This window comes from Prinia subflava, chromosome 2 (assembly GCF_021018805.1).
Source record: "Prinia subflava isolate CZ2003 ecotype Zambia chromosome 2, Cam_Psub_1.2, whole genome shotgun sequence".
Classification (NCBI taxonomy): domain Eukaryota; kingdom Metazoa; phylum Chordata; class Aves; order Passeriformes; family Cisticolidae; genus Prinia; species Prinia subflava.
This window is the reverse complement of record NC_086248.1, coordinates 112,562,801-112,589,843: the sequence shown is the minus strand read 5'-3', so window position 1 is coordinate 112,589,843 and position 27,043 is coordinate 112,562,801.

Below are 27,043 nucleotides of genomic sequence, written 5' to 3'. Positions count from 1 at the left end.
GGATTTTTCCCGAAGAAATGGCAAACAATGCTGTAATGACTTCTTTTTTAGCTTAGGTGAACAAGGTCCTGATAAATTCCAGAAATCTCTTCTCTTACACCTGCCATTGGGGTGGTTTTTTTTTTTTGTTTCTGTTTTTTTGCTTGTTTGTTTTGCAGCCCAGGTGAGACTGCTGGCTTGGATAAGGGCATAAGAATGGTCAGTAATGAGTCTCTAGAAGTTATCTAATATCTAGTAACAAAGTAGGTTTTTTGTTACCTCTTTGCAGAAGTAGAAAAAGAGAAGATAAATGGAAATAAGGACCTTGTGTAAAAGACAGCAGAAAGAAAAATATGATTAGGTGAACTTAGTTTTTTGCAGCTCTAGAAGAGCTGGTTCTTCCCACCCAGCAGTTTCTCCAAAGTTTTTAGCAGTCTCTGGATTGCTTCTGGATTAAAAACTGAAAATTAGTTGTGGGCAAGGTGCTTGCAGGGATTCAGATTACCTGGTTCATTATTTTTTATAAAGTATTACATGAGGACCATTAAGAAATTCAGTAGTTTATTGAAATCAATTTTCAGTCTGTGAGACCACGCTGTATTGTTGTTGTGCTCTGTTTCTTTGAGAAAAGATGTTACAAAGAACATTATTCTTCTCAAAGGAAAGGAAAAGCTCAAAATCATAGACCAGCAACATTAATTAGGCATATTTGACTGTGTAAGGTGGGAGTACAGAATGGATTTTAAATAAAGTACTTTGCTTTTTGTTATTACCTACTGAAAAAGGTGTAGTCATTAATCCTGGGAGCTGAGGGGCTGATGTTAAAGGTGAAGGTGGTAAAACATGGGGTTTGAACTCCTCACTGATTGCAGCAGGAACCACAGAAGGGGTGAGGACCATTTATTCCAACCCCCTCCCTCCAAGCAAGCTGAATTAAAAGTTTTCCTGGCAGTGTCCGGTTGTCTCTCTCCAAGGGTGGATATTCCACAGCTCCACTGGGCAACCTGTTCTAGACTTCTGTAACCTCTGAACCTTTTTTAAGCATTTCTTGTTTAATACAGAATTTACTGGACAGTTTATGGCCATCTTGTCCAGTCACTGGGCACCTCTGGGAAGTGTCTGGCCCCCTCCTTGCTGACCATACTCTGTCCTTCTGCCTTGCTTACCAATACCCCTAAGCCTCCTTTTCTCCAGCTTTTCCCATTCTCTCCTTACATGTCTGATGCTCCAAGCCCCTCTCGTTTGTAGCTCTCTTCTGGCCTCACTCCAGGATATCCGTGTCTCTCAGAACCAGAGCTGGCAGTGCTGATGTGAGTGAGCACTCTTCTAAATGGTAGCGTGGTCTTGAGTGGAGGTTGGCTATTGTAAATAGAGAGGGAAAGAGAGACTCAGGATCAATATGATGCCTGCCATCAGTTAAAACCCAGTCAGCAGAAAACCCTCTCATGGCAGAGAAATGTTTCATTTTCTGTTTTATTTTTGAAATAGAAATGCCAAGTCTAGAGAGTGCGCTGATTGTGTTAATACTTTCATTATTGAGAAGGTGGGGGAATTATTCTTGCAGCAGGATCTCAGATGAGCCTGGCTTCAGTAGTGGTGTTTCATTCACAGCCAAAAAGACACTGTGTGTCTTCTGTGTAATTGAAGTTACACGACAGGCCCTTACCACTGGAAAGAAAAAAATTCTGTGCAAATATCTGTGGGAAAATATATAAATGATTTGGCATTAAATCTATACTGAGTCTAGCCCAGCTGCCCTTCTTTGACTTGTAGTTGTGGCTGATGCTGAGCTATTCAGCAGGGTTTTTCCTATCACCTTATGGTTGATTCTACAGATTCCTGATCCAAATTTATTTAATGCTGTTTATAACAGTAGCTTAGACCAATATGTTCTGTGAAATCTGCATGATTTTCATGAGCTTGTGCATACTCTCTTGAAAGCAGGGAGTGGTTTCTAGAGCAAAATTAAATACAATCAGATTTCTTCTGGGATTTATGCCTCTTGACTCATTGCTGGGAGACCAGGTCTTTCCAAGCTCTTAAGGTTGTGGAGCTTAGTTTTGCCATACTTTTCTGCACCCCCTGCTATCACTTGTGAATGGTGAAGAGAGGAGATGCTTTCCCTTCCTTTTGAGGTACTGTTGACATGCCTATGCAGCTTTCTAACAGACAAATTTCCTTCATTTGGGAGCAGACCTCTGCTTCATTTCAAATTCCAGAGTGTTCTCCTTTAAATTGTCCCATACCAAGGCAACTGTGTGTTCAGCTAAGACTTGTACCTAGCCACTGTGTGAATTCAGTACCACAAACTGTGAAAAGAGAATGATTTCATCTCTGACTGCATGTAGTGTTACACCAGACTTTCCTCATAACACAGATTTATCTTGTGTAAAACTGCCAAATTTTCTCATTGTAGACTGCTTGACTTTGACAGATCATTGTTAAGGGATTGTAAACAATTTAATAAGAATCCACAGAAAATCCAGGTTTTATATTTATCTGGTTTTAACCGTGTTATTACAAAATTGGTGAACGTGCATTTTGTGTGCCTGTGTGTGTAATTTAAGTCTCCAGATCCAGCTATACCCCTTGGGAAAACCAAATATCCAAAGTACAATTCTCATTTTTTCATGTTATCTAGTATCCATTGGTGAATGTTGTTAATATGGAAAATGTATGACAGTGCTGTCAGCGTCTTGCTGCAGTAATAACTTGTCTTTTCTCAACAACATGTATGCAAGCATGTGATGAAGTGTGTTTTTGAAATGTGCAGATGTGCTGAAACTGGAGAAAAATTCATTCAGTTTATAAAGATAGTTCTGTCTACAACAGATCTGAGTAATGCTAATCATTCCTTTTGTCCTCACAAATCTTGCCCCTTTTTTTTGCTTATAATTGTTCAAATATGAACCCTTCCTGAAACACAATTAATGAAATGATCAGGCTCTAAAAAGTTATCAGAATCTAGCCAAGTGAATGTTCCTCCCCTATGCCAAAGAAAAGCTACTCAGATGCTACTTGTTTTTCATATGTATATGCCGTATATATTTATAGAAAAAAATCCACATATATACCTATTCTTGTTCATGTAATTTAAAAATGATTACATATTTCTGATGCCAGGTTTGCTAATGGTAGGATACAAGGGCAATTCTGGGAAAAGATCTATCAGCTGATGTTGGTGATAATTCACAGTGGTTTCTCTGCTGACAAAACAATTTGTCTAACTGATGTCCCTGGTACCTGCAAGGCTGGAAAAAAGAAAATCAAGACCCACACATAAACGACTACCTAAAAATCATATACATAGCTCCCCACACATGCACCCTCCTTCGCTCTCACTCACCCAAAAAAACCCCACAAAACCCAAAACTCAAAAAAAAAAAACCCTGACAGAACAACTCACACGGTTGACCAGCTCAAAATTTTCCTTCAGATACAAAGATCTTTTGTGTGCTCAGTATCCCCAATATCTTCAAAGGAGTGAAATCTTTCCATGTAGGGAAGAAAAGATCAAGGGCATTGGTTTAATGCAGAGTAACAGAAGCTGGGACTAAAGTAGCTCTTGAGGATTTGGGGTGTCAGGAAACTATAGAAGTTCTTGCCTTTAATCTTTCCCCTGTTTCAGCCTCGCACTGAGGAGATGAGGCTGGGAGTCTGGGCACTGAGGGCAGAAGTTCCTAACAGAGTTTTCACGTTGTCCTCAGGCCAGCTGGCTTCCTGAGCTGGTAGACAGGGATGGGGGAGCAGAATAACCCCCTGTAATCCAGGAGGAAGCAGGGAGTGACTTGCTGAGCTACTCAGATGCTCACGAGTCTGTGGGATTGCTGATTGTGCTGTGGTTAAAAGTATCAAGAAGGAGGAATGGGTAAGGAAATGAAGCTTGAAAACAAAACAACTAAAAAAAGCCCATAGGTTTCCCTAGCAACAGTGTCTTATAGACTGAGACTGCTTTTTGAGAGTTTGCCCAAACCCCAGAATCAATGCACTGCTTTCCTCTTGAGGACGTGGGAAAAATAAGTAAAAGATTTTGCTAACATTGGGTATGATGAGAAATGAAAGGCCCAAATAAATGCTCTCTAGGGATCATTTGCTTCAGATTTCAAATTTTGAGTCTTAAAGCAATCTTCTGGAGAATGTGAGAATTTGTTTTGTTTTCCATGCTGAAAAAGAGAAGAAAATACCTAAGTTGTATATAACTTTGTGTCTGTGTGATAGCTTTGATTTCCAATTCCCTACAAGCCATTCAGTTCTTTTTAGGATAGTTCACTTTTATTATGTTTCAGGGCTAAGGGTTCTCTAGTTTGTGGCTGTCCATTGAGTAATATTTTTTATCAGTCTTCCTTCAATGGTGCAATGAACAGGCTGAGACCAGTAGGCAGCTGGAAATACTGAACTTGAGCAAATGTCACCTTAATCCTGTAGATAGTTGCAGGTGCTGAGCTCATCTTTTCACACAGCTCCTGTTAAAACAGTCTTGAAAATATGTGAAGCTGAAGTCATCTCACAGAGGTGCCAGATAAGCAGAACGATTCCTTAGTATTTGTAGAATCTGGATTTCTGGTTCCTGGGATAATTTAAAACTACTAAGATTAATTTTTGAGCATAAAATACAAATTTAATTGGATCTCTAGGTTAAAAATCACCTGCTTCCCTTGAGGAGTAGAATAAGGCATCTGGGTTTTCAGGAGTAATTTAAGTGTCTGCACTTGGTCTTTAGCTTAGGTGCCTGGAGAAGACTCCGTGCTCTTCCAGTTGTACATACATGGGAGTCCTTGACATCCCTATAAGGCTCATCTGTATTTTTCCATTACACATGGCAGCATAGTTACAAGAGCTAAGGGGAAAAAAAAAGTAATCAGGAGTTGAAATTGGGAGGAATAATTGGAGTTTTTCCATCCCTGCACAAACACCTCCATTTCAGGAGTCGCCTTGGTGCGCGCTGTGCGCGTCTCCTCGTGCTCTGGATTTGAGAGGCAGCCTGTGAGTGCGCTTTGCTGGCTGGTAGCTCTGAGTGCTGACCTAAATTAAAACTTCACATGCACAGGGACGGCGCCACGCTCGGCTCTGGCTCGTGTGATGGTGTGGGATAACAGGTTGCCATGGTGAAAACGGCGGTGACGACAGGCTGCGTGATGTCAGGCTGATGTGAGGTGGTTTTAGCAAAATGAAGAAAATGCATTGAGAGGAATATTAGGCAGATATTTTGGTGAATAATGCTGTTTATAGCTAATGAAAAGAAATGCTATTTGACCTGCATTACCTCTCTTTGGACGCTGAATCCAAACCAGATGGGGCTCGTGTAAATCTCTGGCCGTTCGTTCCGATCAGCGTGCTCGGGCAAATGGGATCTAATTGACGGAGAAGCATCGTCATTTCATTTTGTGCAGGCAATTTATAAACTTCCTAAGATTAAGCTGAATCACAGATGCTCCTGTGAGTGGAAGAATTCTGTATTTAAAGAAAAACATAAGTATGTCCTGGGAGATATCCCCATTTTTGTTACCCAACTTTCCTAAATCGCTCCTCTTTTTGACAAGTGTGTGGTAGAATGTCCCTCAGTTCCCATGATTTGTAGAAGTGCAGTGATGTCTGGTGGATCCACACAAGTATTAAGCTATAAAGGAGGGGCATACAGAACCTCTAACTGTTGTTCAAATGAGCTAAGATAAGCCTTTTTTTTTATGAGTGCCTGATTGTTCACATAGAAGAATTTTTTTTTCTAACATGTCCTATTCCAAATAGGCAGTCTTCCCATTCCTCGCTTCATCATGGTTACAAATTAAGATTTTGTGACTATTTTTTTAGCCACTCTGTCTTTTTCAATACAGTTATGAATAAATGGTGTGAGAGCAATAAATGAAAGCAACTATTGTTTTAGTTCTGAGGAACAAAGATATTGGGAGATGTTGTCATCAGATAGCCAAGTCACAACATAAATAGAATACTTAGAATAATTAGAGTACACTGATTAGAATAGTTAGAAATACACTGAGGAATCAGTAAAGCTGAGAGGATACTATGACACTTGCATGAGGTTTATATATTCGAGTTTGACTTGAAGTTTTGCTTGCAGTTATTGATCTGTTTTCTATAAAGGGGATGTTAAGATATCAGTGCTCTAGCAGTGGTCAATTTGTAAAGGAATAACAGCCAAAAAATGGGTATGTGGGCTGCAAAGTGGGGACATTACTAGTTGTCTAAAGTTCTCAGCAGAAAATATTTGTAAAACTTGCTGGACTCTGTTAGAATAAGAGAAGCTTCTTGGTGTGGATAAGGTGGTGGAAGGGCAATATAACATTTTAAGGATATTTACTATAATAGTTGTTCATCTGTTAACCCCTTTTTTCCTGAAGATAGCTACACATAAGCTCAAAGCATGATGTCCCTTTCTAAAATTTTCTTCCTAAACAGGTGAAAAAAAACTTAGACTTTATAATTTCTTTACAGTCTAAGCCGATTTCTTCCCTTGTGAACTCTTAGCTGGGTTGAGAGAAATAGCAGCAGGTTTTTCTTTAATATTTGACCTTTTGTCCTTTCACACATCACATTTAATTGTTGGTATAATTTTGATCTAGAAAAAGTTATTTTCAAAGCTTCCTTTAAGACTTTTTCCATCTGGTTTCTGAGCTTTTTTCCCAAATGGATTTTCCTCAGCTCTGCTGCACGCTGCTTGAGGAACAAAGCTTTTAAATCCATAACAAATAGATGGCTGCTGCATTGCCTCTTCTCAAAACAATATTGAAGCTGGCGGAGCTGAGATTTTATGACTGCTAGGAATATTTTAAGGTGTCCCCTTTCTCTGATGTGATGTTTGCCCTCCTCTAGTCCCTCTGGATCCCAAGGTTGCCTCAGGTAGGGGTGAAGATTTTACAGTGGGTTGTAACTGTCTCAAATGGTCACCGCTGGGAAGAACATGGTGTATTTTTAAAAACATTTTCTAAGGGTTCTTACCTTGCTTTTTCTTGTCTGTCCTGCATTTCCACATTGCATCTAAATTAGCTGCATATATGGTGAGTATTTAATTTATTAACTATCTGTTTATTACCTCTAAAATGGTTAATACCCGCTTTTCCCTATTCTTGAATTTTTTCTATTTTTATGTGTGCCTCTTGTTGAGTTCTTTATATCCTTGGGCTCTCCAGTGTCATCCGTATCACCTTGTGCCTGTATGCCTTGCCCCAGGGGATGTTCATGTTAGGGTAGTTTTGTTTGGCTGGTTTTCCTTCATTTCTGGTTTGGTTTTTCAAGAAAGAGCAGTTTGTTCTGAGATGTTTAATGTACCTTCCTCTCAAGGTGATGTGTGGCCTTTGCAGAGCAGCTGCTGGGATGGGCCAGCCAACCTTCTAGAGCTTGACCTTCCCAGCCCTGACCCCAAAAGGTCCCAGGGGATGCCTGGAGACCCTTCTGAGTCGTTCCATGCAGGAGAGATCCTGTATCCCTTGGGGAAATCCTGTGGCAATGACTCACACCATGGAGATAGTGAAGATCAGCTAGTGTCATTGAGGGAGACCATGGTTAAAAAGTCTCTTTGGTGACTACCAAAACCATTATGGGTTATAACAGACCAGAGTGCTGCATATTTATATCTCAGAAGAGAGGAACTAAGAAATCTGAGTAGCTTACTAGGAAAACTGTGGAGCAGTGCAAAAAATATACTAATCTACTAATGTTATGGTGATGGCAGCTTAGAAAAAAGTTATATATGATTTCTTCCCATGACTAAAAAAAAAATCTGTTGTCTCTCTCCTTGCAAAGCCATCCCTCTCTCTAGCACCAATAATACCTTCAGTAGAATTTTAAGACAGAAATTAACAGGATCAAATTAAGGGAGAATTAGGCTATCAAGCAAGCTGTGACAGATGGCTTTTCTTCCACAAAAAAAAGCAGAGAAGTAAAAAAATATTGTGCCAGCCTCTAGCTATTGAACTAGCAGGGCTGGCATTTCTCTCACTTTTCTTTCTCTGCCTGCTGTTTTTCCACCCAGGCTGCCAGGTGAATTTCCAGGGTACATCCTCTTGGGTTGCTGCCTTCAAAGCCTGATGAACCACTTGGTGCCAGCCATTGTCCCTGCCCAGACGTGTGGGGATGAGGCTGCTTTTTCATTCGTGGCCTGGTGCAAGTTTCAGAACTGCTGCAGGGGTTGGGCTGTGGGAGTTTCTCCCTCTGCCAGCTCTGCTGTGCAGCTCCAGGCAGTGTTTGAAAGAGGCCAGCACTCCGTGCACCTTTCCCTCTTCTTGTCCAGGGGTTTTGTGCTGTCAGCCTCCTCCACCTGCCACATTCTCCACTTTCTGCCATCAGCTGCTCTTTTCCTGTCTCTGGCAATCACTTTCTTTCTCTTAGCCTACTCCATTCGAGTGCCATTATTTATAATACTGAGAAGAGATAAGAATGAGGACCTAACAGTGTTCCCTTGCACGGTGTTTTGATGGATAATTGGAAATCGGAGGAATCCAGTTAATTAGCTGTACTATTACCACCCACCTTGCTCCACTGGGCTGAGATGAGCCAGTGGAAAAAACCACGGGCTCCTTCTGAGTTCTAAAAGTTCTCAGTGAAGAAGAGTTTCTTGAAGAAGCTTGGAAGTCAAGGTGCTTTTTGGTCTATCTATTTATTTCTCATCTTCTTGAAGCTTATGTGGAACAGAGATGCAGACTCTTGAAGTGGTGGGTGCTTTATCAAATAAAAAAGCACTACAATTCCATCTCCTTTGAAGAAGCAAAATAAATGGGTTTCTCTATTTAACTACCATCACGTTGCATTTTGAGATTTTGGTAAACAGCATTGTCTGCCAAGTTTCATGTCTTAAAATTGTTGGAAACTTGAGTAGTGCTCTTGAGTAAAAATAGGTGGTTTACACACATGCATTATCCAAGTGTTAGGTGCAGAGAATAGCACAAAACAAAGGATATTTGTTTTGTGTACCAAAGTCTTCTTTCCCCCATAACCTGATGTGAAACTGAATGTCAGCTATCAAAATGTTATGAACAATTATGTATTACATCTAAATATAGAGATATCTTGCACTCTTTTTTTTCCTCTGCCCAGGGCAAATAATCTAGTTCTGTATTCTGTTCATTTTAATAAGACAGTTTAATTTTATTTTTTTCTTCTCTGATGTAAAAATAAACTATTTGCAGTAAAGAAAACAGACTACTGAAAGCTTAGATGATCTGGTGATTTATCAAGTGTTGGCTGCCAGGGAATGAGACTCAAGAATTTTTTGGCAGGTGCTTTGAAAAATGTTTGTTTGCTTTCATAATGGAACTGGAGCGTAGGCGAGTGTATAAGTAGGGATCTAGCTCTCTCTTTACATAAAAATACCTAAGAAAACATGCTGATATGCACACAATCATAATTAGTAATTATGGCAATTTCTGAGAGAGGTGAAGATCAAATTTATCTGAAAGGAGTGCAGTTCCTCCCACCTCTCTGCAGAGAGACATAAGCTAGTAAGGAAGCCTGGGAGAACTACAGGCAACAGATTTTGTTCAGCACCCAAAATTACTTCCAGTTTTGGCTTGAAAAATGTTAGCCTGTGGTCCATTGTGAATAAAATCAATTCAACTTCTGTCCTGACCTTCTCTGTGAACTGTGTCAAATTTTTACTGCAGAAGAATCTGATCTAATATAAAAAGCTTCTGTTATTATCACATTAGGAGCTCTTGGGCCAGAGTCAAATGTAGTTTAGTGAAATGCAGTGGGAATTTGTAAATGTGGAGGAGATTGAGGACCCTGTAAATCTGTTGTTCAAGCTATTGCAGAACATAAAGTTACTTTCTGAGAATACAAGTTCTCAGATTGAAAGTTGGCTTGTGGTGGTACATTTAGCTCTGGGAAGGTTTGTGCTGGATATTGTAAGTATAAAATTAAGAGTACTATGTACTATTTTTGAACCTGCACAGATTATTATTTTGTTCTTGCTGCTATTTCTTCCCTGTAATTCATATCCCCCCTTATGTGGAGCTTTTATCTTGCAAATAGTTGTTTGTGGTTAAACTCTATGTAAGTGGCTCTCTTTTATGCTGCAGAGAAGACATTGAGGGCAGACAAGTGTTGTAGTCTTCCCACAATGTAGCATTTAAAGATTTTGCTCTCTTCCCTTTTTCTTTGCTCTCTTTTCTTTTACTCTCCCTCCATTCCTGTGCCCTGCAGTTGATGCTCCTTTATGGAGTGTGTTCTTCAGTGCCAAGAAAAGCAGCTCTTTTTCTGCAAACTACTCCCAGCTTGCCTGTTCATGAGAGCCTGGGATATACAGGGTGCATTTCTTCTTTTTTTGGCTTGCAAACTTGTTTGTGAGTGGGAGAGGGTAGTGTAGATGTTGTTGCAGTGTATATGTTGCCTAGAAAAATTTCCTCCTCTTAAATAAAACAATTTAATTTCTCTAGTAGATATCTTTAGAGGAATTTTAAATCTCAAAGTGTTGTAATAAGGATAGATAGTGTTATATAAGAAAACTACCTTTTTGTCCATTTTTCATTTCAGTTTTCAAGTGGACAGTTAAACTTGAAAAGCAAAAGGTGGATCTCAGATGTTAAAATATTTAGCAAAATTCTGCTTATTTTTACTTTTTTAGTGTGGATATTCATCATCCATTATGTTCCTTTAGTCCTTAAGTGAGGCCTCGTAAACTTAGAAATTCAACAAATATTCCTTTTACTTGAAAGCAAATTACAGACAAAGTTCATATTTTTTAGTGTTTAAATTGCCGTTTATGGTTGTTCTTTAGCAAGTTTTAAGCTCAGGTCATTATGGCACAGAATGAAAATCCTGCATTATCCTTATTAAAGTGGAGGAGAAATGAAATGTTTTTGACATTTTCCAGAATAGCTGCAGTTTTGCTGTCTGAAAGATTGAAGCTGCAGTGCCATAAGATGAGTGGGAAGAAGTAAAATTGGAGAGGTTTTAGGTTGTGGAGTTTTTTAATGATTTATAGGCAATGACATCTTATATGCTGTTTTGGGAGTAGATGCCTGTTTTTCCAGTCCCAAACACCACCATTTCAGCTAATTGTGGAATGACTCAGCATTATCTCCCAGTATAGATTATTATATACTAAAATCTTGCACCCTAGCTTTATGCCAGCTCAGGTACAACTTGTGCTTGCAAAATATATTGCTTTTGTTTTGGAAGGCAAGCTCTTGAGACAAAGGAATTCTTCATAACCTTTACAGAGGTTTCAGCATTCACTGGAGTAAATATCCTGTGCTGTGGGAAGGTGAGGTTTTCTTTATTTCTTTATTCATTTTGTCTGTGCCAAAGTCAAAAAAGGAACCAGCTGAAAAGGTACTGTGGAAAGGTCTCAGTTATTCTCCACGTAACTAGAAATAAAAGACAAGAGGACTGAGAGCTGGGGAGGGAACAGACCTAGAGATATTTCTAATAGACAAAAGGTGAGGGATTAAATAAGGAAAGCTGCAGGAGGAAAGGGGTCTCTGACATAAACTTCACTTGTCTAGAAATACATAGCAGCAGAGAAAGGACCAGTTTTTTTTAAAATATGCTACAGGTTCAGTAAAATGTGATAGGTTTGGATATCATGAATAAGACATTAATTCCTACTTAGGCTTCACATATTCCTTATGTGGAAGGGAACAAACACTTCAGGTTGCAGATACATGAAAGATCCCGACTCCATAACATGTAGCAAGGTTTTCCTCTGTAGGTCTCCATGTTCTTTGCAGAGGAGGGCTAGACCAACATCCTTCATCCCTACACATCTGATTTTTGTAAATAGTCATGGCAGAGTATCAGTAACTTGCAAAAAGTGTAATGACAGGAGCTGCACTGCGCGTGTTGGGCCCAGAGCAGGATTCTGTCTCCTTATCTGCACAGATCTACATGTAGAAATATGCACTCTGTATGACAGCTTCAGATAACCAGGCACTGCAGGGTTTTCCTACTTACCTTTCATGTGCCTACAGTTGCCTGCTGATGCAGGAAAAGGGGAATGAGGCTATGGACACCACTATGAGTGAAGGAATGGCATGTGGAGATCTGCCTTTAGGTAGTCAAAGCACTGATTGTGTCCTGCTTTGAGTTTGTTGTCTCTGCAGGACCTTAGCCTGGACACTAAGACTGTTGTGCTTTTGTGTCCTAATATGGAATCTGAAGATGGAACTGCTCACAATTAAAACACACCTCTACTCTCAAGCCCAGCAGGGCTTTCATCCTCTAATTGTTCATTGTGCATGAAAAATTCAGACATGTCCCCAAGGGCTCCCCTGCCCTCCCAGGGACCCCATGGGAATCCTGCAAGCAGAAGGGCCTGCATGTTGACGTATTCCTGTGAACTCACTGATAAACTCAGGGAGAGATGCATTTTCTGGGATACAGGGCAGAGAGGAGCAGGATGGATGAACTGAGAGCTCTTTTTAGATGAACATTGCCATGGAAACCGCTGCCATTCCTCTGTGTTTGCAGATGGATGTTGGACACTTACCTCTTGTGAAGTCAAGCTCACATATCAAATTTGTGATGCAGAAGTGCCTCAGAGATCCCTGGGCTGTGCCTGCAGGAAGTCAGCCCTGCTTAAACAGGGCTGATCAACCTCCACTGTTGGGTGGGCTAATTCATGTCTGCCTCAGCTCTCCGTGGTTTGTTGTGAGTGGGAACAAGTGTGGTGCCTTGTCAGGCCTGCTGTGATCCCTGCTGAAGAAGAAAGCCTGCCCAGGCTGTTGGGGACAAGGAACATCTGTCTCGTTCTCAGCTCTGGGTTTGAGTTCCCTTTTGTGCCTTCCTCTATCCAGCTGTAAAATAGCGTGGATATTTTGGGGTATTTTTGAATGAGTAAAAAGCTTTTGTCAACAACACTTATGATAAGAAATCTCCCATTAATGGGAGAAAGGGCACAACACTTGAAGTGGTTACGTCTGCTGAGGGAGAGGCACTGAGCACCTCTTTCTCTGTCCCTGCAGCCAGTGAGGGTTTGCATGACAGGATTTCCACTCACAATCCAATTCTTAGCTTATTTGCCAAAGAAATCTTAAGACTCCCACCCATTCTATGTAGTTGGTTTTTTTTCCTTCATCTCTGGACATGGGACAGAAGGTGTGTTTGTGCAAGAAGGTACTGGAAGCCTCTGGGTGGATTGCCAGTCACAGACATCCTCCTCTGGCCTTGCAAGAGAGAAGTGAGTGTGGCAGAGAGAACCTGTCCTCAGAGGGCACGGAAGAGGCAGACTGTTGCTTTTTTGTCAGATTTTTGGTTCTTGTTCTGTTAATTTTGTAGGTGATGGAAGGTGATTTGAATTTACAAACTGAAATCTGTTGGGTTTGGGCACGTAAATGCGCCTGAAAAATCTCAGTTATTCTGGGATTTGTTGGTTTTACCTACACAGTGTTATGTAGTATCTTATTTTGTTTTCCTGAATCTGCCTGTGGATCTTTATAAATAATTTATCATTTTTTCTTGTTGAGATTTAAGCCTGCTCTTCTTATGTCAAAGAGACCAAATGGATGTTCCTGTTTACAAAGCTGGAACAGTACTTCTAGTTTTCTCCTGTTGTTATGTACCTCCTTGATGCAGGTTGAAAAAAATTAGACTGAAAAGATGATTAAACATTGTGACTAAACTTTAGTTTCTATATTTACTGAAATATACTTTCTATATTTACGTTGCGTTCCCTGTTTTTAAGACTTTTATTCTGTAGAGAAAATGAGAGCTGGGATTCTGAGTGGAGAATTGGACTCCACAAGCTGGAATTCCAGGAGAAACTTTTTTTCTTGGTACCAGCTCTGCAAATCTTCAAAATTCTCACAGAGGATGACTCCTTTTGCCATGTATTTCTTGGTCTCTGTTCCCTGTGTTTCCAAAATGGAGCTCTCCTGCTTGCTTTCCTCACATTAGAGGCAGTCAGGCAGGATAAGGACAGGTTGTTTCTAATTACAGTTTCTTTCATGCTAATGCTGCTTTCAAATGTTGCTAATGATCCAGCAATTATTTCGAACCATCCTTTTAGTTTCCAGCGACCTTGTGTGCTTCCTTATTGCCCGTTGCAGTTATTTTTTTACATTTGAAGATACGGGGAAAGCAGGAGACCAGGATCCATTGATTTTGAAAGACTTGCAGGGCTCTGGGAGCAGAGTTGAGCAGTTTTGTGACTGACATTTACAATGAGCCCCAATATGCACATCTTGAGTTCTCCCAGCAGAGAGTAGGTGTAAATTAAGGAGGTGTGACTCTTGTGAGATAATTTAGTCTGTTGGCACCTTTCTGTGATCTACATGAAATCTTCCAGTTGGATTCATGTGGAAAAGTGGGGCTGTGGAGGTAAACTTGGAGAAGTTTAGGACCTATTGCATTCCTTAAGTAGGAATTGTGTTATTTACGGGCTGCCCTTGGGAAGACTCTGGAAGAGAGTCGTGACTGCTCACTGTTTGTGTACAATAAAGGATGGTTAACTTCCCTTACACACTGTAGAATGGTTTGTAGAACATTTTTTCAGAAAGCCAGTGTTTCAGAAGGAGTCATGGTAGTGAGGGTACAAAACCACAGTAAGGATGTGTGATTGAATTGTTCTGGATTGTGATGGGGTTCTGTTGGGAACTTCAGTCACTGCTGCGTGAAACAAAGGTGGGTAATTGTTCTGGAAAAGCACATATCTTGCAAGACTGGATGTTTGACAGCAAGAGTTTCTTTGTCTGGGAATGCTTACAGTTGCTACGTAGAAGTGACTCTGCCCAGGAGAATAAAGCACCCAGTGTGCTGCCTTTGTGAAGTGCAGAGATAATTTTAAGCACAAAACTAGTTTTTATCCGGGTGGAGAATGCCGAGAGCTGCGGACAATGGCAGGGAGAGTTTTATTGTGTTTCAGCTGAATGATGCAGTGCAGGCAAGTCAGTGTTGAATCAGAGCTGCTCTGTAATCATTTATCAGGGTCAGGGAAAGGGTGTTCTCTGCAGAGAGAACATGCTGTGCCTGAGATCCAAGGGCGATGGTGCTGGCCAATAGATGCGCATTCTTCCAGGATAGTGTTGCATAAGAACCAGGAACAAGGGATAAACAATTTGCTGTCCTTGGGTTCCTGCTGAAGAGGATTTGAATGAGACCTTTCCATCTCACAAATGTCTATCTTCCAAGTACAACTTGTTTACTGTAGCACATTGGCAAACAAATGTGTGGCAAATTCCAAAGAATCCCAGACAGTGTGAAGGAAGCACCTCAGTGCTCAATAAACTTCCAATTAGAAAAGAATTTGAAACCTGGGCAGACAAAAACCACTCAGGCTCTGGTGTTACACGTGTCCTACCACAGGCCCTTGGTGGTATTTTTCATCACTAGGAAAAAAAAGGAATGCAAGTGCTCTAAGTTCAAGTGCTGTAGCAATGGCTAAGAAAACTACACTGAGGTAAATTTTACATGGACGGAATACAGAAGGCAAAAAACAGTGTACTTTTAGAAGTGACAAAGAGAAACATTGAAGCTGGGACTCTAAAGTCTTTGGAGAAGGAGTCTGGAGGAGAGAAGCCATGCTGGCTGTAGCAATCCATTGTTCTGTGACCTTGAGCGAGTCTCAGTGAGCGCAAAAAATTATAAAGATGGTTGGATTATTCAGATTTTAAGAGATTGGATGGTTATGTCTTTTAGAGTGTCTCAATAATCTCTCACCAAGGGAAGAGGAGGATTTAGAACTCCTCTATTTTGAGGAGTAACTACTGCAACTCCTCAAATGTAACTACTAAAATAATGCTAGAGCATAATGGAGAGTGACTGGATTCACCTAGCAAATGACATGGGAAATGAAGAAGTTAATGACTTGCTGCCATTTACTGGGGAAAACATCCAGGAATTGTTTTCTGTTTGGTAGAATTTCTTTCAAGTGGGGAATGTGGGTTTTTTTTAATTTTCATAATTTTTTCTTTCTTCTTTTTCCTGAGGGACAAAGTCCTTGGTCATATTAGGGAAGCAAAGGCTGTGATCTGAAGGCTTATGCTCAGGGTGAGCTGAATACAGTGAGGGTGTATTCAGTGGTGTTCTATGGCATTCCCCTTGCTTGCTGTGCAGAGAGAAAGACTTGGGGAATGATCTGTTCCTGTAAATGAACCCGTGTGCTACGATTTTGGTGCTCCTGTACTGGCTGTCAGCCAAGCATTAGGTTTGGCCATTTGATCTTGAGAGACCCAAACTGTTATTCCTGGGGAGAAAAAAAAGGTTTTTGTGAAGAATTTTTTTTTGAAGTGAGGGACCACAGCATAAATCCTCCTAGAAAAGGTCCTGTGGTCCCCCTCTCTCTACCTGTAAAGCCTTGTAGAGTGTCAAATTTGCAAAGAGATGGAAGACATGGGGTCAGAAGTCCTGAGGAGCAGGAATTCAGCTCTGCACATGGCTCTGATGAGAAGAGGGAATGTGAGCAGAAAAGCATCTGGGGGCCACTTACCATGGCACTCTCTAATACTTCTCTCTAATGGCATCTGTAAAGAAGCAGAATAGTGGAGTTATAGGTAAAAAGCACTACAAACCCCAGATTTTGGTACTTGCCAGTGCTCCATTCCCCATCAGTGCTAGCAACAGAAATGCATGGTGGAGTTACCTTAAACACTCTCGGAGAGGAGGTAGCTTCATGACCACAAGACAGATGTGCAGAAAATAAAACTTCTGTGGTCATTAAGAACATTCAACAGAAGCCTAGTGAATAGCTTTCTAAAATCCTTGTGATGTCCTAAATATGTTTGAGGGAAGAAGACTGATGAAAATCAGCCTTCCATGCATCATGTAAAACTTTATAAACCAATTATAGAGACTTTAAAAGAATTTGTCCTTTGTCAGATAGGCTAGGGTGAAACCTGTTAATAAGCAAGTTACAGGGCTCTCAGTCAGATGTGCCCAAGGAATACATTAGCATTTAAGAACTCCAGGGAAAAAAAGAACCGTGGTAACTCAGCCCTTAGAGGAATACTCTAAAGGGAGGGAAAGCAAGAAAAGAAAATCTGCATTAGCTATTAGCTTGACAATTTTTGGCCTGGGGGGTTCTTCTTCCAGATTCTTCCAGACAGTGTCACACAGATGATAAATTTATCTTATTGTTTTGGAGACAGTTTTTCCTCTAAGGAGAGATAGCATTCCAGACATTTTCTTCTCCATAAGTACAGTTTGTGCAAATGAGGGAAGCTCTGTTTTTGACTGGAACCTGGGGAGCCTGTCCTGTAATTGGAACAAATAGCAGAGGAATCCCTGGTGCACACTGCACTAGTAATTCTGCACAGAGCTCTCTCTGTTACCAAAATATCCAGGTCTGGCCCTTTTCTGAAGGGTGGGGAAGGGGCTGAGCATCTGTGAAGCACTGGGGGAGGACAGATCCGGAGGGTGAGGGCAGGCATGGGTATGCCAGTCAGGAATGCAGTCCTGATTCTGTGGAAGGCTTCTAACAGGATTTGAGGTGATTTAATTTGAGGCACTGCTCTCTGACTTACCCTAATGGCAAACAGCAGGGTTAAAGCCCTCTGCCTCACAAGGGTGCTCTAATGACTGACATTTTCTGGAGTATTTGGATGCCAAAGGTGATGGTAGCAAGAAAAAATAGCTATTCTGTGCTTTGAAATGTATTGCATAAGGTCTGTGCTTACTTTCCTGTGGTAAATGAGCTCTAGCATGTAATGAGAAGATCTGAAATGAGATCTTTTATTAAAGTTTTGTGTTTCTGGCCTTTCCCCCCCATCCTTCTGATATATTGTTGTTATAGCAACAGTGTTTCTATCAATAGATTCATAAGAACTACCAGATCCTCCTTGCACTTTTACCTGTTCAGGCTCAGTCAAGCTTATGTTTATTTTTTTTTTCCAACCAGAACAAAACTAATCATAATTTTGAGCAGTACTTCACTTGCTCAAAGAGGGCTGGACAAATTAATCATATCTGCTATTAAATACTGGGGTTTTTTTGTAACACAACCTGTGTTAAATAACAGTACTTATTACTGTACTAAAACAGCATTGTATTTGTTCTTTAATGTTCTCGAGTTGAACAAAGAGGACTTCACAGCAACTTTCTTGCAACTTTAATAACCATGAGTGAATGGAACTGGTACGATCAGGCTCACATGTAATTTACCACAAAGGATTATATTTCATTTTGCTGTCTCACACCCTATTTAGGAGCTTCTGCATTGCTCTGCGAAGAGACATTGGAAGGAGGAGCTGTCTTGGGTGTCACAGGACGTGCAGCTCCACGCACAGCAGAGCCAGGGCTCGCTGATCATCCCCATCACACACGGGAGCAGCCAAGTGGCACTGACAGGAGCATGAGAGGGTCACGAGGAGTCCCAAAAGAGCAGATGGCAGCAAAGCATTGCTGGGCCTCCCAGCCACGAGGAATGGAGGTGTGGGATATCACAAGCTTCCAGATGGCAGACTACAGGAAAGACAGTTTCATGGTCTGCTCGTGTGAATCCTAACCACGTCACAGAAAGGTATAATTATTGAGAGGGAGGAGGTGTTCTAAAAATTTAAGAAGTTTTGAGTCGGATGTATTTACTCAAGTTGCGTTATGAAGTAATTTCTAGACAGGTTGAGCAGAAACTTCCACACATTTAAAAAAAAAAATTCCATCCCATTCAAGAGCTTGGTGTGGTCAGTTCTTTTCCTTAGCTGCACTTCAAGTCTTAGTTTTTATTGCCTCAACCATACCAGTTCCTTCCTGTAGAAATGTCTAGAAAGCATCTCATGACCAAATATGAAGAAAAAAACATGGTCAAAACTTGACATATCATAAGAATATTCCATATTGGGTTGTGTCCTTAACTTTCTTTTGTTTGTTTGGGAAACATCCCTCAAGACAGATTTAATCTGAAATGTTGTTTCAGTCTGAGAGCTGTGACTTGGAAGCCTATTAATTGGAAACCTAATCTATTAATTAATTGTTGACACCACAGGTCTTGGGTAGTTCCCCCTTTTATAGTATGAAAACTGTCAACTATAGCCTGATGGTCAATAAATATATTTATTTTTATTATATGAGTCTTAGAATAAATCTTAGTGAAACAATGATCTTGGTACTTAGTAACTTTGTATCTAGTCATTATTTCTTATTTTTTGCCTGTTCATAAACTGGGTTTTTCCCACTTTGCTCATATTCGTTTTGTCCTTATTGGTGGAGAGGGATTGGCTGAAACTAAGGGGAGATAACTCATTTTAGAATGTCCTCCCCCTCAAATTGTCTTAAACAAAGACAGCAACCATCATTGCACATTGCTTGGACCAGGATTTGCAGTTGAAGTGTTCTAGGTGTGCTGAGATACTCATGTGTGCTTTGGGGTTTGGAGAGCAAGTGAGGCCGTGTTGAGATTTGGGTTAATTAAAAAAATTAAAAAAAAAAAAAAAATTGGTTTTTTTGCCACATTTCCCAAGTTCCTTTCTTTGATGGTTAAGGTAATTCTTGTGTGTGTGAGGAAATGGAAAGGTCCTAACCTGCTCTGATGGATTCCTGTACTGGATGCTTTACCAGTAGCACAGTGACTTTAGGAAATCTTTATAACACACAATAACCACTTACTGAAAAAAATAATATGCATTTTTAAAACAAATTACATACAGTTCTGTCATTAGTGGTATTCATCATTCATTGGCATTCACTGGCTGCCCCAGTTGGTTTGCATTGCAAATTAATTTAATTTTTCATGGATGGCTATAAATGTGTATGAGCTATGTTATTCATATGTAAATATTATTTTCATTAGATCCATCTTTACTTGCCAATGCCCTACAACATTTTGATGTTTAATATTCTTCAAGCTTGTGGGCCAGGATTTTAGCCATGCTGCATTTTTCAGCTGTTTATATCTGCTCCCACAAAGTCTGTCATTTGTCCTCAACAAAAGGGACTCTAGCAACACTTTCTGTATTGACCTGGGAACACTGGTTTCCTATACATTGGATTTTATTGTATGCTTGACTGAAAATGCTGTTCTGATGTATTTCTTTGAATTACTTGGAACACTTTCAAAACCACTTTTTCCCCCCCCTTAAAACTGAGATGATGATGATGATAACTTCTGAATTCTGGCAAGGGAGCTTTTCCACATCCTTACATGCTGTTCCCAAGCCACTCATTAGTGGGCTGTTGATTTATAGCCAGAAGGCAGCCCCCTCCCGAGAGAAAACTGTGAGATATTTGTTTGAAAATATCATGCTCAATTTATTGCTAGAGCTGGTGATTGTGAGGATAAACGTTCCTGTTTGAGCAGTACAGCTGACTTGGAGGCCAGCTGCCACCAGCTTCCAGAAGCCTTTAATTTGCTTTTGGGACCCAGTCTCTAAGAGCTGGCTTGAAGAAAGCAAATCCTCATGTGTGGTTTTCCTCACACAGCAAAACTGAGGTCTGCTGCAGCACCTATAAAAGCAAGCCATAGTTCAGCTGCTGGTCATCATGCTGGTGATCCCAGGACTGGGCAAATCAGTTATTACAGTCGGTGTCTGCTAGATCTTGGCCAGTAGCTTAATCCAAGAGGCTGGTTCACCATGGGTCCTGCTGCCAGAGAGAGAAGTGTCTCAGCTCTGAGCAAAAGGATGTGTGTGTGCTTTTGGGCAATAAACCACCAGAAAGACTAAGGACACAATTTTTCTCATCTCAGAAGAAACTCATCATGATTTACATTCTTGTAACTGAGAAAAAAAAAAAAAAAAGAGGCTCTGAATATCTTAGAAGACATTATCCAATTGGAGAAAAGGTTAGGTTTGCACATTTACTGTCTAGAATAGTATTTCTCTTCCTCAGCTACTGTTGGTCAGACCTGCGTGCGTGAAATGCAAATTCGCGTGTGGGAGAGTGAGAGGGGATGTCATAGCATAGAACAAATTTGAGCAGGAATAGGAGTGAATATATTCAGAGGAAACTTGTCCATTAGTCACTCACCCTTGTTGCTTTTTCAGTTTCCTTCCGTGTCTTCACCTGCATCTCCTAAACGTATTTTCCTTACGAATGCAATTGTAAAGGGACTAAAAGTAGGCTGTTGGTAATGCCGGGTTCAGAAGTACAACACTTAATTCTAATTAAAGCAATAAATGTGTATCTGTCTGAGAAGTGGACGTAACTATGATTGTAATGGTAATGAATCCGTTGTTATAGAGAGGTACTTAACAAAACTGTGATGATTTACCTTGTGAAGGCACAAGCTGCACACTTTAGCGCTCAAAAATTACTCTACTTGGTTCTCCATTAAAAGGATTTTTATCTTCCTTGAGACTTTTCCAGTTCTAGCTCTTCCTGGGGAATGAATTTAAGAAACTGACTGTGCAGTCCTAGATAAACCAGTTAATACTGTTTTTACTTTAAACAATATTATTTTATGTTAGAGCAACTGGAATGGACTTGTTGAAGAACTTAAATTTTCCAGTCTAAGGCTCAGAGCGCTAATTTTTGTGTCAGTGTAATTTAAGAGCTGTCACAGACTCTTGATAGAAAGGATGCAAGGCTATTAGTGCCTCTTCTACTGCTAGCACTTCCCAAATTCCATCCTTGCAGCCATAGGATGGGAAGAGCTCCCTTCCTGCAGCAGCCCCCCAGCTCTCTGTGTTACCTCCCTGCCCATCCCCAGACTGTGTAAGACAAACCCCACAGGCGTGTGAGTGTCTGACCTGAGCAGAAGGAAAGCCTTGTGTCCTGTTAGGGATAGCTCTGCACTCACTTCACTGGCCCAGGATGTGGGAATGACTATTGGGATGACTTGCCCACGGGGAAGAGGTTCTTCCATCTCGTGCACTTTGCGTTTGGAGCCAAAAGTGCCACTCTGTGATCGTGGGAGGGCTCTGAAGTGGCAAACACCTCAACCTGCTTTCTGCAGTGACCATGTGTCAGGGGAAAAGTGAGGGTGCTGTGCTGTCCTCGTGTCACAACGAGCTCAACTTGTGGGAGTTCTCCCACACAGTCCCATGTGGCAAGGCCAAGCCTTTCTTTTAATGCTACCTCGGACTTTACCTATCGGTCTCCTGCTGTCGTTTCCAAAGCCAATGTCATGCCTGACATGTGTTTCTTTGGTACTGATTGTTGTCTCAAAATGGCACTTGGATTTTTTTGGTTACTTACAGGCAGGGCTGATCAGGAAAACAGCTATGTCTGAAATATGAATAATTAGGAAGCTCTCTTGTTTTTATTTTGGTTTACTGCAACCAAAGACTAAACCTATGCATTTCTTTTTCCTCTACTCATTCCCCTCCTATCCCATATAGGTAATGACATCCTGGTATTAATTCCCGTTAGAGGAATGGAACAGGAATTAGAGGAATCGATACACTGGAATGAAGAGTCTTATGTAACATTTTGCCAACTCAGTACATCCAGTGACTGATAATTCTGTTTAGAAGTACCAATGACTAGGACTCTAATATTTCAAAGTATTTCACAGCACTTTTAGGATACTGGGAAGGGGAAAAATGTTAGTAGCTGCCATTTTAGTGTAAGGAAATGTTCAGAATTGAACTTCAAAGTTATGCAAGTGCGTTGAAGGAATGATATTCATACCTAATGCCCTTAAGAGGGCGCTTAATCACCACTGCTTTTGTTTTTAACATCATTTGTTAAAATAATGTGATTTTAAAATAATCTTCCACTATACTAGGTTAACATGTGACTGCAATCTACTTGGGCTGGTTGTGGTTGCTGGCATCAATAGATCCAAGGATAGACAGATCAATAGATCCCAGCCAAACTGCATTAGTTGGGCTTAGTTTATATAACAGTTGTGTCAGTTTACAGGAGTGCCACTTCCACCCAGAGCAGCAGGGGCAAAGCAGTTCCCCACCTCTTAAAGGAAACAGCTTTTTGTTACACAGAGGGATTCTGATTTGATTTGAGCTTTTCTTTGGCTCTGCCTTTTCTGTGACAGTCATCAGCTGCAATAATCCTCATCTGAAGTTGTTGTTCTTTGAGTGAACCACTGCCTAAGTAGGGGTGCAGGAGAGGACTCTGAAGGATAAAGAGCAGCTCTGGTAACAAACTTGAACTGTGAAGTGCCTCTTTTCTTTCTAAGACAAGTGCTGAGAAATAACGTTCTGTTTTCTTGGAAAGGTTCTTTCCAGTTAGAAGTTCTGCTTGTTAGCAATCATTGTGGCAGCTGGATGGATGTGGCAATCAATGCTTTTCCTCAAATAAAATAGGATTTGTTGAAAGATCCCAGTTAGTCCAGACCTAGATTTTAGTATCACAGTCTGTCCTTTCCACACAGAACACTGGACAATGAAAGTGTTTGGTACAAACTTGGCATCTCCACAATTGGATTCTGTCACGTGCCACTAGCAGCAACTCCAAAGTAAATATATATGCAAATTCAGTAACACACAAATGATGACAAAATTTACTTAGGAGTCGTCTGTTTGGAAATAAAGGAGAGCTGATTTCCACTCTCCCTTGCCCTATCATCCTTCTAGATTTGGTGTTTTTGCGTGGACTTGAAGGATTGCTTGGTTGCAGACAGCTAAACTGTGGGATTTGTATGGAAGAGCTCAACTCTGGTGACAGAGTTCTGCTTGATTTTTAAAGCCTTCATTTTCCACGTATGATTGATGTCTTTCCTGCGAGTCTGAAGGAGTAAGAACATGTCTCAGTGGCTTGTACACGAGCATGAAGGTTGCGTGTAGGCCACAGAAAGAATAATCACATAAGCGCTTCACAGGCTGTGCTCTGTAGCAACATGGGATCTTATGGTTGTAGACATCAAAGCTTCATGTTGTGAATTTATAAAGGCATCACTTTATCATTTCAAAATGTATATTCTCATAAAGCTTTGTGATCATACAAGGTGAACAAGTACAGGCAGTTTCTTCAAGTTACTTCTAGGTAATCTGATTTTTCTCATGCTCTTTTACATCTGAAATGAGGTCTGTACATTTGTTTTTCTCACATGTCTGTGGCATCCTTCAGCCTGGAACCAGCTAATTTATTCCAGTGGTGTGTAGGTGGGATCTGGCTATTTAACTGCTTTTTTCTGTACCTTGTTAGCCTTTGTTTTACATTCATCTTCACAGAGACCACTGACATTAAGAAGTGCTTATCTCTAGGACACAATTTCACGTGAATAAACAGGGTATAGCTTCTGATACTGAAATAATTACATATATTTTGGAGATTATGAAACACTGCTTTGTACTTCTATCACTTCATAAAACTGAATCTCATGAAATAAGCACTACCTGTTGTGCCTGAGGTTAATGGGAAAAGACATTTAATTACTTTGCCATAGATCTAGGGGACTGCTGTGCCTTTTTTTTTGACTTTGGCAAGGTTATTGAAGATTTTGGTAACTAAACTGATGAAAGAAACTATTTGGTCTTCCACCCTCCCTTCCATCATCCATCTTGATATATAAAACAAACTCTTACTTCTATTCTGAAGTGGTAAAGGGAGACTTTTAGGGGTTCACAAGCTCTAGAAAAGGTGGTTCCGGAGGCTTTGGAACAGAGGAACTTCTGCATCCTTTCCCTTTGTGTTTTGTTGTTGGTGCTGGGGAGGCCTTGGTTCTTCAGGCATTCTAGGAGTCCTGGTCCCCTGTCCTTGAAGGTGAAACAAGTGTGACAGGTACTTGGTGAACAATAAGGGCAGAACTGCAGCCTTCCAGTACGAGGGAAAAAAGCATGACAGGTTTTCTTTTAGTGCACTGACATGTCACAGATTATTTAACATTTGAGAAGCTCCTCCAGTGGCTGAGTGACATGAAGTTATTGCTGATGTGTCATAGCAGGAATGTGAAAATAGAGGAGCTGCTTCCAGAGGTAGCAGTGGAGACCTCTGTTTCGTGTTTTTGTTTTATTGTTTGGCTATGTTTTAACTGCTCACATTGAGATTTCCTCTGCTGCTCACTGTGGAGCTCACAGGTGGAATCTTGTAAAGGAATGGGTTGTGTCCTACGGTCTCATAATCACTGTGAAATGGAACAGGCAGGAGTGCTCCTGAAGAAAGCTGCTGTAATTACCCTGGCAAGCATAATCTCCTGTCAGAGCTCTAACAACTGCTAAAACACCTTCCATCCATTTCAGCCGCTTTTGTTGGTAAAAGGTGAAAAAATATTTAAACTGAAATCTGGCAAAATCTGGAGCTATAAATCAGCATGTGGAAATTTCGCCTTTGAGGACTGTTTATGGTGAAGTGTTCATCATGCATAAATATATAATGTAATGATGCTAATAATGGAGTTGCTCAGACATTGATTACAGCTTCATTAAGGGAGATTACTCACTGTGATCTCAGTGCTACAAATTGGGTTTTGGTAATTTGACCTATTCTTTAATTTAGTGAAGAAGAAAAATAAATTGCTTAGGCAGGACACAATGTTAGAAAATACTTTTCTAACGTTTTGTGAAATGTTTATTTAAAGCAATAAATATTACCCTAATACCTGTTTATTCAAGACAGGCAAGCTTATCTAAAATATTTTTGAAGGTAATATTTTTATATTAAAAGCCTTGGGACACTTTATTTTCATTCACTTTTCATTTCCTCATCATAAGAAAGCTCTTGCAGTTGCAGTGTGGACATTTTTGTGCCTTATTTTGGGCAGAGACATTAACAATAACTTTAAAAACCAGACAGCAACAGCATGTCAGGGAGATGCAACCCTATCTGGTAATTATTTCTGAGGAATTCTATGCTAAAGAGATGTGTTTGCACACAGAATAGGAGATGCCAGGTCTCTTTTATCAGAAAATGCAAAAGTGGAATTTGCCAGCGTGGGTAATAAATCACCCTCAGAATGAATGAAGGGCCTTTGCCTAAAACATAAACTAAAACTTGAGAAATGTATTTCCAGTTCTTAAAAATCATGTGGTCTGCAGTATGGTCCAGGAATGTGGAACCATCAGCATGAGTTAAACAGTTTAATTTACACTACAATGGGTGGAATGAAGGCGTCCATCCTCCATGGGATTTTGTACCGAAGGAATATTTTAAGCATCGTGATTTGATGCTACTTTGATCAGTACTCCAGATTTTGATCGTGATTTGATCAGTACTCCAGAAAATTTAACTTGCTAAAGGATGGATCTCTTATTGCAAATGATGGAGCTAATTTTCAGAGGGCTGCATTGAGAAATGCATTGGAGTGATGTGTTTGTTGTGTGGCTTTTTTTTTTTTTGTGTGTGATCCTATTACCAAAAATACAGTAAAATACAGAAAGAAACCCCTGAACATCAATGTAATGTTAAGAAGCAGGCATTCCTTCTTTGGCTGGGTGACTGGGGGAATACCTCCTCCCAAATCCATGCATGCTGAGTACAGGAAAATTTCTGTTTCTATACTGTATTTTACATACATATTCAGTGATTGACCCAGCATATGGTAATCATTTTCTTGAAATCATTAACATATTTTGCCTCCCCTGTATGCCAGCTATTTTTTTTGTCCTGGAGGTCTCTCTGGTGGTCCCACATGGTCGTAGACCCCAGTGCTAAGGCTGACACACTGGAGCTGGCAGGGCACTGGGTCTGGTGAGCTTCCAATTCTCCTTCTTACTCAACAAGCCCCGTATCAGCTCACCAGGTGGAGAATATTTATCATCTGGCAACCCTCCAAATGTTTACTTTATGAATTTCAGCTCCTTAAGGGCTTCATCTGAATAGGATGTTTTGACGTGGCTCTGAAAGGTTTATTGTACTCATCTTTTCAGTGAATATCTGGGTTTAGAGACAAACTTGGGAGAAAACACTCTGGAATCAATGTTTCCTCTAAAGAGAAGGGCTTCAGTGATCCCTTTTGCCAATGAGGGAAATGAATGCCAGTGGGTGAAAGCGGAAAAAAAACCTGTTTATTGACAGACCAAAGTGCCCGCACAGCATGGGAGAAAAATTGAATAAATGCTAGATATGGGACTTTCAGAACCTTACCCCCTGCCCTCATCCCCTCCCACTCCAACCCCCTTCCAGCAGAACAGAAAAAAACCCCAAAAAACCCCAGAGTCACCAGAGAAGAAAAACTCTGGCTGGCTGCTGGTAGAGAAGGCAAAATGTTGGTCTTCCCTGGAACGGAAAAAATGAGTTTACTCAGCAGCCCAGCCAGAACAGATGGGAACTTGTTGAACCTCTGGAGTTGGTCTCCTCCTCACAGCAGATGAAGCTGGTGGATTTTGGTGTCCTTTCTCCTGTT